Genomic DNA, 16,105 nt, shown 5'->3' with positions numbered 1-16,105 from the left:
CACAGGGTAACCGACCGGTGGAATACACACGATGATACTCGTCACAAGCAACGCCAGAGACCAGTAGTGTTCCTCACATAATGGTACTGTTCCTACATAAAGTAGACCCATGGTTTTCTCGTAAGGTGGTACTAGTTGCAGGTAACGTCGACCCATGGTGTTTCGCGCGTAATGGTACTAAGCACAAGTAGTCTCATAGTTCTAATGTCATCATCCCTTGATCGCCTCACACGACAGGCAGGGGATACCGTGGGTGTATTCTTCATCGGCGTCCCCCACCCACAGAGAGCGTTTCTCCCTTCAGGAAGTAGAAATGCGTTGCTATACCGTGACCGTTCCGAAAACGACATAATACCACTGCTTTCCTCCAAGAAGCCTGGGGGGAAGTTTTCCATACCTTCGTAGTTTTTTTTATCGCGCTCAGCTTATTTGAGAGAGGGGTGGCCTGCCACTCCATCTCCAAATAGAACATAACCAAATTTCTCAGCTGAGAACGATTATCACTGGCTGGAACCTTGTAAGGTAACGGGGCCAATGTGACCGCCTCCTTGGTAGCCCTAACTGCTAACCCGTTTCTTGCGGTATGAATTTGGTCCTGTATTCTGGCCGAATGCCCTTACTGACGCCAACCCTATGTAGAGATCTGTATTCACTATTGCGTATCTCTCTGGTGGATGGTAGTGTGATGATGATGCTTGTTGTTTAAAGGGGCCTAACATCGAGGTCATCGGCCCCTAATGGTACGAAATGAAATAACAAAAAATTCAAATTCATCCACTGACCAAAATTTAAAAAAAGTTGTCATGAAGAATGAATGGATGGACATGAACCCAACAAAAACAAACAAAGAAACAAACAAACAAAAAAAAACAGTGGAGCAGACTCAAAAAGAAGGTAGTTAATTAGAGTATTACTGACCAAGGGACAATTTATAAAGCACAATGATGCTTGATGTCTGACGGGGTGCTAAATTCACGTCTAAGGCCCCACAGAATGGTACATGTCGCAAGTAAAGTAGAACCATGGTATTTGTCATTTTGGGGTACTGATCAAAAGTACCGAAGACTCACGGTGTTCCACACAAGATGGTACTACTCACAAGTATTCCAATTCGTACAGGGAACACAGACCTATGGTGTTTCTCACACAATGGTGCCACTCATAGCCAACACAAACCGGTAAGGTTCCCCACCTAGGTGTTCTAGTCACGGGCGCCGGTATTCCCGTGGCGTTCCTCACATAGTGGGTACCAATCACAGGCAACACTGACCCACGGTGCCGCTCATATAGCGGTACAACTCACATGCTACGCCCAGACCCGCAGTGTTGCACACATGGGTACGACGCACGGGTACTGGAAACCACCAGGCCAGGCTTCTTACTGCAACTAATCACAAACCTATTTCGTACCTACAGTAATTTAGTGGTACTATACTACTCGCAAGTACAGGCAACTCATCGTGTTCACCGCGTGATGGTACGAATCAAAAGTAGTTTCATGGTTCTAATTCAATCATCCCTTGGTCGCCCCTTTTAGTCGCCTCTTACGACAGGCAGGGGATACCGCGGGTGTATTCTACATGTGCGCCCCCACCCGCAGGGGGTAGTGTGTTTGATCCGCGAGAGGTATTTTTTTTCTCTCAAGTCCGCCGGCAAGCAGGTTAGGACCCCCCTATCCGCCACCTGGGACGCGCCACGCGGGAGTATCACCTCTCCCCCTGCTACGCCTGCGTAGCAGGTTCGTAGGGATGGTAGTGTTGTGTGCTGTATGAATTTGGAGGTGTGTAATTAAACGAACACAAATAACCAGCTCTGAGGTGGTGAATTTAATCCGAAACGATTAAACCCCCGCCTGGCCAGGAATCGAAACCGAGGTCCTCTGAACCGAACGTCAGTACGCTGACCACTCAGCCAAAGCGCCTATTATTATTATTACTAATGATGACATTTGTTGTTTAAACGGGCCTAACAGCTAGGTCACCGTCCTCTAATGGTACGAGATACAACGAAATGAACACTAAAACTTCAAAATGTATCCACTAACTAGGATCTAAAACGAATGATGATGAAAAAATGATTATCAAACAAAAACAATCAGTGGATCAAATTCATAATGTCTTAATTACTGGGATGATACGTATTATTTAAGGGTTCCAAAATCCAGGCCACCGGCCCCTCATAATGGTACTTGTCACTGGTAAAGCACAACCATGTTGTTCCTCCTATAGTGGTACTAATCACAGGTAATGGAGACCCATGATATGTCACACACTATGGCACTTCTTATGTATGTTGGATATTCAGCCCGAAGGCTGGTTTGATCCTCTACAGCTCCACCAACAGCTGTCATAGATAGCCTAGGTGTCACTGAAGAGGCATACTAGGGAAGTGAGGAGTGAGGTAGTTTCCCGTTGCTTTCCTCACCGAGCCAGAAGTTGCTATTGCATATCAGTCTGCCAAGCCCACTGAAATGCATGCACCAACCGACCCTATGAGCGATATTTTCACACCATTCTGAACAGGGACTGGCTGCATAAGGAATGGCATTACTGGCATCGCTCATACCTCAGTCACTTTCATATTGTCAAAGCCAAGGATGAGACTGAGACAGGTCAACGAAAGTAACAAATTTATTCTAGCCCATACCAGAAGACATAGTGCACTGTAAACACTACATCCTGCCAGCAAAGGCAGATGGCACTTCTTACAGGTAACAAAAAACCCTGGTGTTTCGCATATAAGGGCACTACTCACAAGCAACACGCAGACCCATGGTGTTCGTCACATATTGGAATCAATCAAGGGTATTATTATTATTATTATTATCATTATTATTATTATTATTATTATTATTATTATTATTATTACAAGTAGTACCAAAGTCCTTTCAGATATTTCTGGGAGTTGCTTGAGCCAATTAGGCTCATTTTTGTTTCGGCAGGTGTTTTAAGGCCGGATGCCCTTCCTGACGCAACGTGATCTTTGAGATGAAAATCTCAACCAAGGACCGGTCGGGATTCAAACCTCAGTCTTCAGGGCGGAAGGCCAGCAGCAAAGCCGCTGAGTTAATCACGCATTCTTCCCCACCACCACCACCACCACCTACAGTACCGACCCGAAATAATCGGAAAACGTCGAAGAATGAGCAGTATATCACATACATAATAGCAAAAACCTCGGTACGACCCAGATGACCGTGCGGTTAGGGTCGCGTAGCTGTGAGCTTGCATTCGGGAGATGGTGTGTTCTATGAGCCCATTTTCACACCAGACAATTGCTGTACCGTACCTTATTTAAGGCCACAGCCGTTACCCTTCCCATTTCTTGCCCTTTCTCATCCTTGCGTCGCCGAAAACCTTCGAAGTATCAGTGCGACGTTATACCACCAGCAAAAATATCCACCATTCCGTGTCTACACAAATAAATCTCAAAAATTAGAAGAGCCAGTAAGTAGCATGTTTGCGTGCAGGTAGTCCGTAACTTACAAGAGTGCAGAAGTACTTAAAGACCGAAAATTCCCGCGGATTATGGCAACAAAGGAGTTTTTCCAAAATAATCTGACAGTAGGCCTATAAGGGTTATTTTAAATGGCGTAAACATCTCATAATCCATTTGAAGAGAAAGTAACAGCTGGCTCGTCATATTTGGTAGTGAAAGTCCGTTCGCGTTGTGATGATGATGATGATGCTTGTTGTTTAAAGGGGCCTAACATCGAAGGTCATCGGCCCCTAATGGAACGAGATGGACGACATGATATATGACAGTTAAAATTTTAAAACATATCCACTGACTAGAGTTTAAAAAGATGGTGATGAAAAATGAGTATGAGATTAAAACAATCAGTGGATCTAATACGCAATGCCTTATTTTCTAATAAAAGAAGAGAATATACAGGAAAACTAAATAATAAGGCATTGCCTGGTAGTACATAATTTACGTGAGACGTTAAAATAACACATTAAAATACTAAACACAAACTAAAATGAAGTCAATGCGATAAAAGCGCAATGGACACAAATACACTAGCACAAAACACAACATTACACACGATAAAACAGACCACTATCCCTCATAAAGCGGAGGACGAGGTCTGCTGACTGCTCGTCATCACGCAGGATAAGGGAGATGGTACTCGGGAGATTAAGACTACGGCGAAGATCGACCAAGTCCGTACACTCCGTAAGGATGTGTACCACGGTAAGATGGTCACCGCAGGTACACACCGGAGGAGGTTCTCCTGTCAAAAGATGCGAATGAGTCACGATACCATGGCCGATCCGATCCCTCCGCGAAGCCCGAAGGGAAGTCTTCCATACCTTCGTTGTTCCTTTTATTGCTCTCAGCTTATTGGGAAGTGGAATGGCCTGCCACTCCATCTCCCAATGGGACAGGACCAGATGTCGCAGCTGAGAGCGAATATCACTTGCTGGAAGCTTGAAAGGCAACGGGGGCAGTGTAACTGCCTCCTTGGCAGCCTGATCTACTAACTCGTTTCCCTCGATGCCCATGTGGCCTGGGAGCCACAAAAATGTGATTCTGGTGCCGGCATCCGAACACCCGGCCAGCAGGTCCTGGATCCGCTGCACCAGAGGGTGCCGAGGGAAACAGGTGTCAATAGACTGAAGCGAACTCAAGGAGTCAGTACACACAAGAAAGTGTCGGCGCTCATTGTACAGTGCGTACCGCAGAGCCTCACAGATAGCATAGAGCTCTGCTGTGTACACACTGCAGGTTTCCGGCAGAGCAAAAAGGAACCTATCATTGTCGACAACGAACGCACAACACACCTTCGTATCTGTCCTTGAACCATCCGTGTAGACGACGACTGAACCTGGATAGCGGCCTACAACGGACAGGAAGAGCCTCCGATAAATCGAAGGGTCCGTGTTTTCCTTCGGGCCAGTGTGTAGGTCCAGGATTATTTCAGGTCGCCGTACAACCCACGGAGGTACCCCACTTGGTTGTCTGACAAGGCAAGGAACCGAAGGTACGTTAAACAACCTGTAACTGCTCCGTTCGCGTTGTACCGGTTATCTATACAGAGGGAATATTCATCCTGGGGAGGCCACAACCCGCTCTACAGCAACGATAACACGTGTGTGACTAGGCGTTAGGCCGGCAACTTGTCCGTCCACGCCGTAAAGTGGCTATGCATGCATTCCTGGCGTTCTAAATGACTATATGAACGGACTTTTTTCCCAGCCAGATACATTCTATACGAATTCTACAGGATGTACTAAAAATCAACAGGAAAATTCCTTAAGTAGAGAAAATAAATCCATGTCACCGTGGGGTCCGGAAGTCAATAACTACACAGTTATCAGATTTTAAGTTAGCTCATAATCAACAGTAGTTGAATACACGACAGACTTTACGTATCCCCAAAGGTAAAATACTAGGAGGTTTAATTCAGGGAAGCGTGGTGGAAAAACAATGGGTCCATCTCTAACTATCCAACACCCTGGACAATACGCACTGAGTGCCTGCGGGCAAACAGTCTAAAATGTGTGGGAACGCCATCATGTATGAAGTACAGCTGTCGACGGGATGTTAGTGGAATACCTTTCAAGTAATCAGGTAATGTGTAGCACGTAAGAAATATGAGTAGTTCTATCCAGTAAGCCTGTCCGGATGAACGCAGGGTTCAAACAAACAGTCACCAAGAAGAGAATATCATGTGCGGGACGTACTGGTAGGTACGAAACACATCAAATTTATTTTCCACGTCATTACTTGTGTAGCGGTGGCGTGCCTGGTTCCGGCTTCGATTCCCCGCCAGGTCAAGGATATTTACCTGAATCTGACGTCTGGTTTTAGATCCACTCTACCTACGTGATTACAATTGAGGAGCTATCTGACGGTGAGGTAGCAATCCCGGTCTAGAAAACCAAGATTAACGGCCGAGAGTATTCGTCGTGCCGACCACATGACACGCAGGCCTTCAGGATGAGCAGTGGTCGCATGGTAGGCCAAGACCCTTCACTGATGTTGCGCCTTGGGGTTTGGTTTGAACTTGTTTAACTGTCGTAACCAGTGTCTGGCATTTTATTCTGGCAGTCATGAAGTTTCTGCGTGTATCCTGTAAATACACGTTCTGTGAACTTTGTAATTATGCATTTCTGGACGCACATTCTCATACACCCGTTTTTAACACGGATATATTTTTGGGCAGGGGTCTCTCTGGAATTAACGTCATGAGTTTCCTGACACCATTGTAACCATAGCTAGTAGGGTTCTTCATCTATTTACACTAGGTTAGTAGCATCGGTGGTGGTGATTACTGTTTTGAGATAAAGTAACAATCCTCTGTTAACACTAATCAGAGAGGAAAGAAATAGATGGCTTCCGATACTTCGAAAAATGGAGGTATTGGCTGAAAAAAGACAAGGGTCCCGTAGGGCGTGGAACCTAATAGCATAGGGGACGGAAAAGAACAAGTGTTGAACAAGGGAGGTCGGGTAGGATAGATGAAAATGACGAGCCCGACACAAGTGCAAGCAGCTAGGTCCCCGTGCTTGCCAACCCACGCTCCCAATTTCAGAGCCCCTGAGGTCCCTTTTGGTCTCCTCTTGCAACAGGCAGAGATACCTTGGGTGTAATTCTACCACTCCCAGCCACAGGGGAAGTCAATAGCGTCATCAATATATTGCTACAAGTAAGAAAAATCTTATACGTTGATACCAGAACGCAAGCTGAAAAGTGAAAATTGAAAAGAAAATCGGGAATGGATACTTGCGCAGAAGGGAGAGAATGAATTTCCTCATCGACTCGCCATTCTCCTCTACAACTACCGATGCGGAAAAATACAAAGCGTTTGAACGATTCACAGTACATCAGAAATCCGAATTCTGTGTACGTACTCGCTCCCTCGTCTGCTAAGCCCAAAATATACCCATGATTCAATGCTCTTCCGTGTAGCGGAGAAATGTACGTACAGTATATTGCTTTTGTTCTGTGTATATGAGGAATTCATTCCTAAAGTGTTGTCGTTCAGTTTTGATTTAACGCACCTATTTTGATCAGTCCGCTAGCGAGCTCCATCTCTCTCACGAGGTCAATGTATCGAGAGTGTTTCACTGTTACTGCTCCCTTAATTAAGATATTTAATGTGGATTGGATGTAGGTACGGGGGTATAAATAAATAACGAAAATAAATAATATCCACTATTGACGTTAGAGCGCGATATTTGCTGACAATATTGAAGAGCGTCAGTTTCTTTGAAATAGCATCAACGAAGTAAGCAAGGAATTTGTCATGGCAGGTGAACTGCAAGCGCCATTCTAACCACATACCAACCCTCCTGCATTACCAGGTATTGAAACCGGGCCCTCGAGGACAGCAGCTTATAGTGCTAATCGCCACGCTACACAGGTGGACTATGTTGAAGCTGAATGCTTTTATTACAAATAAATGACCCATTTTTAATAATTTTAAAGTAGCAAACGGTTCAAAAAATTCAAGATTTCGTAAGTTAATATTTAGTTTTTCCGGTCCAGAAAGTGAATAATAATGACCGGCCATGCGTTACCTCTAAATCTGCAGGTATTCGGGCTGAGCAGCGGTTGCTTGGTAGGCCAAGCCCGTAGCGCCTTGGCATTTACTTGGTTCGTGTTTAGTTTTTCACGTCAAGAATCAAATTACGTCAACTAACTCAGTACTTCCTCCCCTCATCGCTTATCAATGGGCGCCGTCGCTTCGTCGTGCATAGAGCTTTAGAGAATATACATTTGTATAATTCCCTGGTCCACGAGGTAACTCACACTGTTCTTGCACCTTCTAGTTGCTCATGGCTCAGATACAACATCTTCTGTCTTGTCTGTCTGTCTGTCTGTCTGTCTGTCTGTCTGTCTGTCTGTCTGTCTGTCTGTCTGTCTGTCTGTCAGGTTTTGGATCCTCAAATAGCACCACCAAAGGTTATGCGAGTACGGGGAAACCGCAACAACCGATGAGGCGAAGTAGGTAAAACGACGAGCTTGCCATTGCTTTCTTCACCGAGCCAGACAGTGCTATTATAGCACGACTGACATTACGTGCAACATCTTTCATAACAATCAGACGAACTGAATGGCATTAATCAGCACCACCCATACCCCAGCAGCTTGCATATTGTCACAACGATGGGTGAGACTGGGAATTCCGTGGAAGCTACTGTACACTTTGCTCTGGCCTGTGCCAGAAAACTGATACAAAAGTACTGCATCAATCAAGAAATAGCGGTAGGCGTACCTCTGTCGTATAGACATCATAATCTTTTCGGATTTTCCCGTGTCAAAGAAACAAAGAGTAAACGTTGTTTATGTTTCGTGGAGACTTTACTCTGCGTCTTTAGAAGGGAAACACGTCTATTGACAACTAATACTTCTCTAACAATGATGGTTGGAACTTCAAAATACTTGACATTTGGTATATTCTCGATAATACTCTGGTTCATCACTAGATGGCTCACTATGGACTACAGCCCTCCGAATAGGGAGATTTGATGATGATGATGCTTGTTGTTTAAAGGGGCCTAACATCGACGTCATCGGCCCCTAATGGTACGAAATGAAATGACAACAAAAAATTCAAAATCATCCACTGACAAAAATAAAAATATCATCATAAAGGAATGGATGGACATGAACTAAAAAACAAAAAACGAGCAAACAAAATAGGAGTGGATCCAACTAAAAAAAAGATCATAGATAATTTATTACTGACCAACGGACCACTCGTGAAGCACAATCCTGAATCGAGGATGCTTGATGTCTAAAAAGGTCCAAAATTCAGGTCTAAAGCCCCTCAGAATGGTACATGTCGCGAGTAAAGCAGAACTATGGTATTTGCCATGTTGGGGTACTAATGAAAAGTAGCGAAGACTCACGGTGTTCCACACAAGATGGTACTACTCACAAGTATTGTACTTCGTATAGGTAACGCAAACCTATGGTGTTTCTCACATAATGGCGCCACTCATAGCCAACGCAAACCGATGATGTTCCTCACCTAGGTGTACTAACCACACTATTCCGGGATGTTCCTCACATAGTGGGTACAACTCACAGGCAACGGGGACCCGCGCTGTTGCTCACATGGGTACGACGCGCGGGTACTGGAAACCCCCAGGCCAAGCTCATCACTGCTACTAATCACAAACCCATTTCGTACCGAATATAGTGGTACAACTCGCAAGTACAGGCAACCCATGATGTTCCCCGCGTGATGGTACGGATCAAAAGTAGCTTCATGGTTCTAATTCAATCATCCCTTGGTCGCCCCTTTTAGTCGCCTCTTACGACAGGCAGGGGATACCGCGGGTGTATATTACATGTGCGTCCCCCACCCGCACGGGGTAGTGTGTTTGGTCCGCGAGAGGTATTTTATTTCCCTCAAGTCCGCCGGCAAGCCGGTTAGGACCCCCCTATCCGCCACCTGGGACGCGCCACGTGGGAGTATCACCTCTCCCCCTGCTACGCCAGTGTAGTAGGTTCGTGGCGAATAGGGAGTGACGACAACATCTTAGCTCAAAGTAAGATGTTTCATGTCCATACGTCTGTGTCTTACGGAATAGACAGCAAGGTCATTAAACTGATCAAAGAAGATTCTCCTGTAAAAACAAAAACAGAATACGAAACCCAGTGACAATATGAAACGGTGTTTATATTGGCTTCTTACTCAGTGCTCTATGTGGAAAATGTTTTTAGTGGAACACACTCAATAACAGCAGGTAATTAAAGCGGTATCCATATGGTTTCGTAGATCATGTCTCTGTTGGCAAGTGCTTGTATCTTGCTTCGTCTGTAAGACTGCACAGAGGCGACTGGATCTTCTAATCACCATTCGGGATATTCCTTCTTATTGACTGAAAAACAAGCTTTGAGGGCACATTGTTCTTGGTCTAAGTCATCGGTGAATCCAGTAAATTCACCATCGAACTCATGATCACCACGTGTGGCAGCATTTATTTCACGTTCTACATTCTTCTTAACCTCAATATTTTCATCGCATAATTTCGGTCGTTTTACATGAGCGTCTGTATTATCAAAGGTACCTTCCCCCTTCTTTCTTGAAACCGACCCTGTGTGTCCTATACGACACATAAAATTAGCAATGTTCTGAAGGCTAGGGAACCGGTGTGGCGCGTGCGACACATCCAATTTAGTTCTCGTGGCAAACTGTAGAGTGCAGTTAACGACCGAAAGTAGTTTTGAGCCCAAATAGCGGGAACTGCGTGACTGGGAAGTCATTGTTTGAGATCGTGTGCTCAGAAATTGAACTGAAAATGGCGCGTTCTGTATGTAAGTGATTTTGACTGTTTTTATTTGCATGTATCTGATTTGTTTCAATTGATTTATAATTGCAACATATTAAAGAGTCTGTTGATATAGTATAATTTACAATTTTGTGAATTATCTTGACTGTACGAAGTGTTTTGAAAGCGTGTGTCGCATACGACACACTGGAACTAAACCTTAATTCTAATACTGATTTGGTTTAGAATTTTCTTACGACTGTCAAAAAAATTAGAGTACCAGTGTTGTTCCGATACACTAATTTCTCGACAATTAGAGCAAAATAGTAATAAATAGTGACAACAGATTTGAATTAATAGGTATAGGTAGTTAAAAAAGTTTGTCTTCTTGCGAGACTGAGACATTTTTGTAAGCAGTGTGACTTTGGCATAATTCAAATACATTCTGGCATTTAATTTTTAACGGTCTCTTGCATTACAGTGTCTGCGGAGGAAATTATATCAGAACTTGAAATTGATGGCAACTGCTCTGATCTCGAGGGTGTGGACTCGGAAAGTGATGACATTTTAACACCCGATGAAGTCATTTACGAAGATGTTCCTTCCGACAGTCCCGAGGATCCTACTGAAGAATTAGAAATTCCAGTGAATCATCGTATTCCACCATGGAGACATACCGATATATTTGAACCTCTTCCACCTGCTCCAGCTTTACATGAGGTCCCACGTGATTTTGAGGAGTTGCAACCCTTTCAATATTTTTCGAAATATGTGTCGGAGAGTATTTACAGCGTTGTATCTCGATGTACAAATGTGATGTCTCTAACGCGTTTGGGAAAATCTCTCAATACAACTGCCGAAGAAATCAAAAGGTTTTTTGGCATTTCAATGACTATGTCATACTTGGGATACCCAAGGCTGAAGATGTACTGGGCGGGTTCCACTAAAGTAGAACACATAGCTTCAAAGATGTCCCGAAATCGTTTCTTTGCCATCAGACAGAATTTAAAAGTTGTAGTTGATGATGATGTACCAACTGAACGCCGCAATGATAAGTTCTGGAAGGTGAGGCCTTTATTAGAGTCAGTTCATGATGGGTGCTTGAAAGACGAGAGGTCGATGCAGGTGTGTATTGATGAACAGATGGTGCCATTCTGGGGTCATGCTGCAATGCGACAGTACATCAGGGGAAAGCCTGAACCGTGTGGATTGAAAAATTTTGTATGTTGTGCTCCTGATGGTCTACCACTAGATTTCTTCATGTACGAGGGGAAAGGAGACACAATTGTAAATGGGTATGATGACCTGGACATTGGGGGGAAAGTTGTGATGAGGCTGTCACAAACTTTACCACCAGGGACGATAGTATACATGGACAGATATTTTACGTCTGAAACCTTGCTGGATTACCTACATTCTGATGCTTCATGCCAAGGAACGGGAACAATACAACTTTCCCGTATTCCTCCTGAAGTAAGACTGAGAAGTGATGCAGAAATGAAGAGGGAAGGCAGGGGCTCGGTTGACCAAGTTGTTCGTGGCGATGGGCAAGTGTGCATAGTAAAATGGTTTGATAATAAGCCAGTTACTCTTGCCTCGTCCATAGAAGGCACAAATCCAGTTGGGGAATGCCGCCGTTGGTGCAAAAAAGACAAAATCTACAAGAAAGTGAAGCGGCCTCTCATTGTTGAGAATTACAACAAATTTATGGGAGGAGTGGATTTCCTCGACAGAGTGCTGTCATACTATAGGCAAAATGCAAAAACCAGAAAATGGACTGTACGGCTCATTCTACACTTCTTTGATTTTGCTTGTGCAGCAGGATTGATAGAGTACCGAGGGGATTGCAAGGTACTGAAGAAAGCAAAGAAAGACATCATGGACTACCTGGACTTCAAAATCGAAGTGGCCGAATGGCTCATGAATTCAGAACCAAACAACAGGGGAGAAGAAGAATCAGAAGAAAATGAAACACCAGAAGACACAGCCTGCCAGGTGAAAAAAAGAAAGTCTTCATCACCACATCCAAGCACTGCTAAGAGGACGTCTGGTGCACTTCACATGCCAGAAATGGTGGATGATGGCAAAACACACAGATGCAGAATGCCAGGCTGCAAAAGTGTGCGAGCTCGAGTTTTCTGCACAGTATGCGGAGTACATCTGTGTCTTGTTTCTGGGCGAAACTGTTTCAAAGGGTACCACCGGAGGAAGTGAGCAACAGCAGCAGTTGCCAATGACAGGGGACACTTTCATCATCACAGTTTCAGGTCCAGTATCCTAAACTGTTCTCAGAACATAGACAAAGATTGTTAGCTTGTAGTAGTGAACATACAACAGTGTTTCGTGTGGTAGATTTTGCAAATTTGTGCCAAGAACCCAGTAATTCATTCAAGACTATGAAGTGCCTTTTAGTAAGTTAGAGTACCAATGTGTCACATACGACACATGCAGTTTTTCAAAAATGTTTTTCAAAAATTCATAGTTTTTATTGTATCTGTGATATGTGATGCCCAATTAGCAATATATCTAATTTTTATTTCAAAAATAGCATTACTTTATACCTTGGGTCTGTAGAGGTTAAGAAAATTTATTTTCACTTTATAACTATTTCGTACAAAGGAATATATTATTTGAAAACTACAGTAAATCCACAAACACGTAGCCTACACATTGCACTGAAACGAAAATCATGAATACTTTATCAGAAGATGTACAACACGCTAACTGCAAATAATTCCTGTGTGTATTTTAGCCAGTCGCAGCATTTGTAACGCAGATCCCCGATGTGGTAATGCGTGGTATCTGCCGTGTAACGTTATCTGCGTGCCGTTTATTATTTCTTTCTTTCTTTACTTTCTTTCTTTATTTCTTTCTTTATTTCTTTCTTTCTTAAGCCGTTTACCCTCCAGGGTTAGTTTTCTCCCTCCAAACTCAGCGAGGGATCCTACCTCTACCGCCTCAAGGACAGTGTCCTGGAGCGTGAGACTTTGGGTCGGGAATATATATATATTTAGTGAAACGCATCCAATAAGAATAGGTTATTAAAGAGGTCTCCGCGTGGCTTCCAGCAAAATGAAATATGTATTCGTGGATGTGATGGTCTCTGCTCAAAGAGCATAGACATGTTTTCTCTTTATACGCGATCTCTGGTGATCTTCAAATTAATGGGGGAATTTTGAACAACTGTCCACCTATTTTAAGAGTTTAATCAAATAATTAACACAGTTCTCTATTGGAACGATAATAATGAACATTTTTACTGGAACAAATGCAAAAATACAGTATATAGCAGTAGTGGTACCGCGATTCACAAGAGCGGTCGGCGATTGAAGAGTAGGCTACGGCCTACAAGTAGCGTGGTCCGAAAGCTCTGCACTCCGACCACCCAACCGAGCAGAGGAGGGGTGGCCACGACTCGACCGTGACGCTACACCTCTGCATTCGGGAGACGGAGATGAGCTGGCCCCCATCATCGGCTGTCCTGAGAATGGTTTCCCGTTGTTTTTCATGCTCCTGAACTAAGGCAAATGCCGGTACAGTTCCTAGTATCGGTCACGGTCACCAACACTCGCCTTTTCCGTACATTTCCTCTATCACTTCAATTCTCCTTGGCGTGAGAGAAGGTGTTATCCTCTAAGAGACCCGCCCTACCTATTCAGGGTACGGAATTAAAAGAATTTTAGTAGTAGTAGCTAAAACAGGCGTAAAACTAGGCTAACCGTGATCACGCCTCGTGTAAACAACGCTACCGTGAATGCCCAGGTGTGACTCGCCGCGCCTCAACCCCGAGTATAGAGAGGTTTAATAGTCAGTTCTGTGTTGTATCTCGTGAGGTTGAAATAATAATTTTTACGTGGTTTGCAGAGGTGTAAGAAGGTGCCAGGATAAATGGGTGGACAGAGAAAAGGTCAAAGCATAATTTAAAACACTAAATTCTGAAATTGTATTCATTTCCTTTTTAGCACCTTAAACGTTGGTAGATAATCCGAATGATGATGATGCTTGTTGTTTACAGGGGCCTAACATCGAGGTCATCGGCCCCTAATGGTACGAAATGAAATGAAAACAAAAAATTCAAAATCATCCACTGACCAAAATTTAAAAAAATAAAAAAATTGTCATGAAGTAGGAATGGATGGACATGAACCAAAAAACAAACAAAAAACAACAAACGAGCAAACAAAAAAGGAGTGGATCCAACTCAAAAATGATTATAGATAATTCATTACTGACTAAGGGACCACTCATCAAGCACAATCCCGAATCGAGGATGCTTGATGACTAAAGGGGTCCAAAATCCAGGTCTAAGGCCTCTCAGAATGGTACATGTCGCGAGTCAAGTAGTACCATGGTATTTCTCAAGCTGCGGTACTAATCAAAGGTAGCGTAAACTCACGGTGTTCCAAACATTAAGGTACTACTCAAAAGTATTGTACGTCGTAAAGGTAACGCAGACCTATGGTTTTTCTCACATAATGGCGCCACTCATAGCCAACGCAAACCGATGAGGTTCCTCACCCAGGTGTACTAATCACGGGCGCCGGTATTCCCGCGGTGTTCCTCACATAGTGGGTACTGATCACTGGCAACGCAGACCTACGATGTCGCTCATATAGTGGTACAACTCACAGGCAACGCCCAGACCCGTGGTGTGTCTCGCATAATGGTACTAATCACAGGCAATGTAAGGCCGTTGTGTTCCTCATTTACTGCTACTAATCACAAACCTATTGTGAACCTAACATAGTGGTACTACTCGCAGGTAAAGGCGACTCATGGTGTTCCCAGCGTGAAGGTACTAATCACAAGTAGTTTCATGGTTCTAATGTCATCATCCCTTGGTTGCCCATTTTAGTTGCCTCTTACGACGGGCAGGAAATACTGTGGGTGTATTCTTCATATGCGTCTCCCACCCATACGGAGTCATCACAACACTTTCTGACGTAAACACAGCTTAAAGTTTTAAGTGACTAAACAGCCTGCCTGTCACTTCCCTAACATAGTACGTACGTTTGTTGCAAAGTGTGTGTTGGAGTAATATCTATTAAGGAGTGAGACAACAAGTATTTTATTACTGAGGTACATAGGGTTTCATTGTCCAGTACAAGGGTTCGTTCAGTCATTGAGCCAGAAACTGTCCTATATAGAATCTCATTTTGGCATGATTCCGGGATCGTATTGCATACAACTGCTACGTCAGCGGAAAATGGATGTATGGAACAGAGCGTCACAACATCGGGCAGAACATTAGACTATATCTGCCGCTGTCCATCCAGATAATGTGGGACTCAGTGTCATCTCGAATGATTTATTAGTACAGGGTGAAGTTTAACCTCGTTTGCTTTTTGTTACGCCTACACAGAATTGAAGTGGCACTTTGCCCGATCTGCTCTTGTTCAGCCGATGATCGTGAAGGTCCTTGGTAGTTTGGTTTTACACATTCGACTCTACAACCCCATGAAATATTGATTATTTATCTCTCGTACACACGACTATTCAAGAAAGAATGGTTTCAAATTTCGCTTTGGAAGAATCAAATGATCATAAATATGCCTTTCAATAATTGAAAATCAAATTGATAGCGATTAATATTCACATCTAACGAGTCCTTATCCAGATACATTGATAGGAATATGGAGTCGACAAGTGTAGGACCAGGGCATCAAAAATGGGAAACTGACACAGGACCTATGAAACTACCACCAATGAAATAATCATTTCTTCAGATTATGATGGGATGAGGTCTCCCTGAGTCTCAATCATGGCCATCTAACAACACTGCACATCACAGCCTGCAAGATCGCATAGATCAACTGCACTCTAACACCCCGCTTTGATAATATGTCTTTCATTACAAGTGATAAGCTTTAACA

Source organism: Anabrus simplex, chromosome 4 (assembly GCF_040414725.1).
Source record: "Anabrus simplex isolate iqAnaSimp1 chromosome 4, ASM4041472v1, whole genome shotgun sequence".
NCBI lineage: Eukaryota > Metazoa > Arthropoda > Insecta > Orthoptera > Tettigoniidae > Anabrus > Anabrus simplex.
This window is presented reverse-complemented; position numbering follows the sequence as displayed.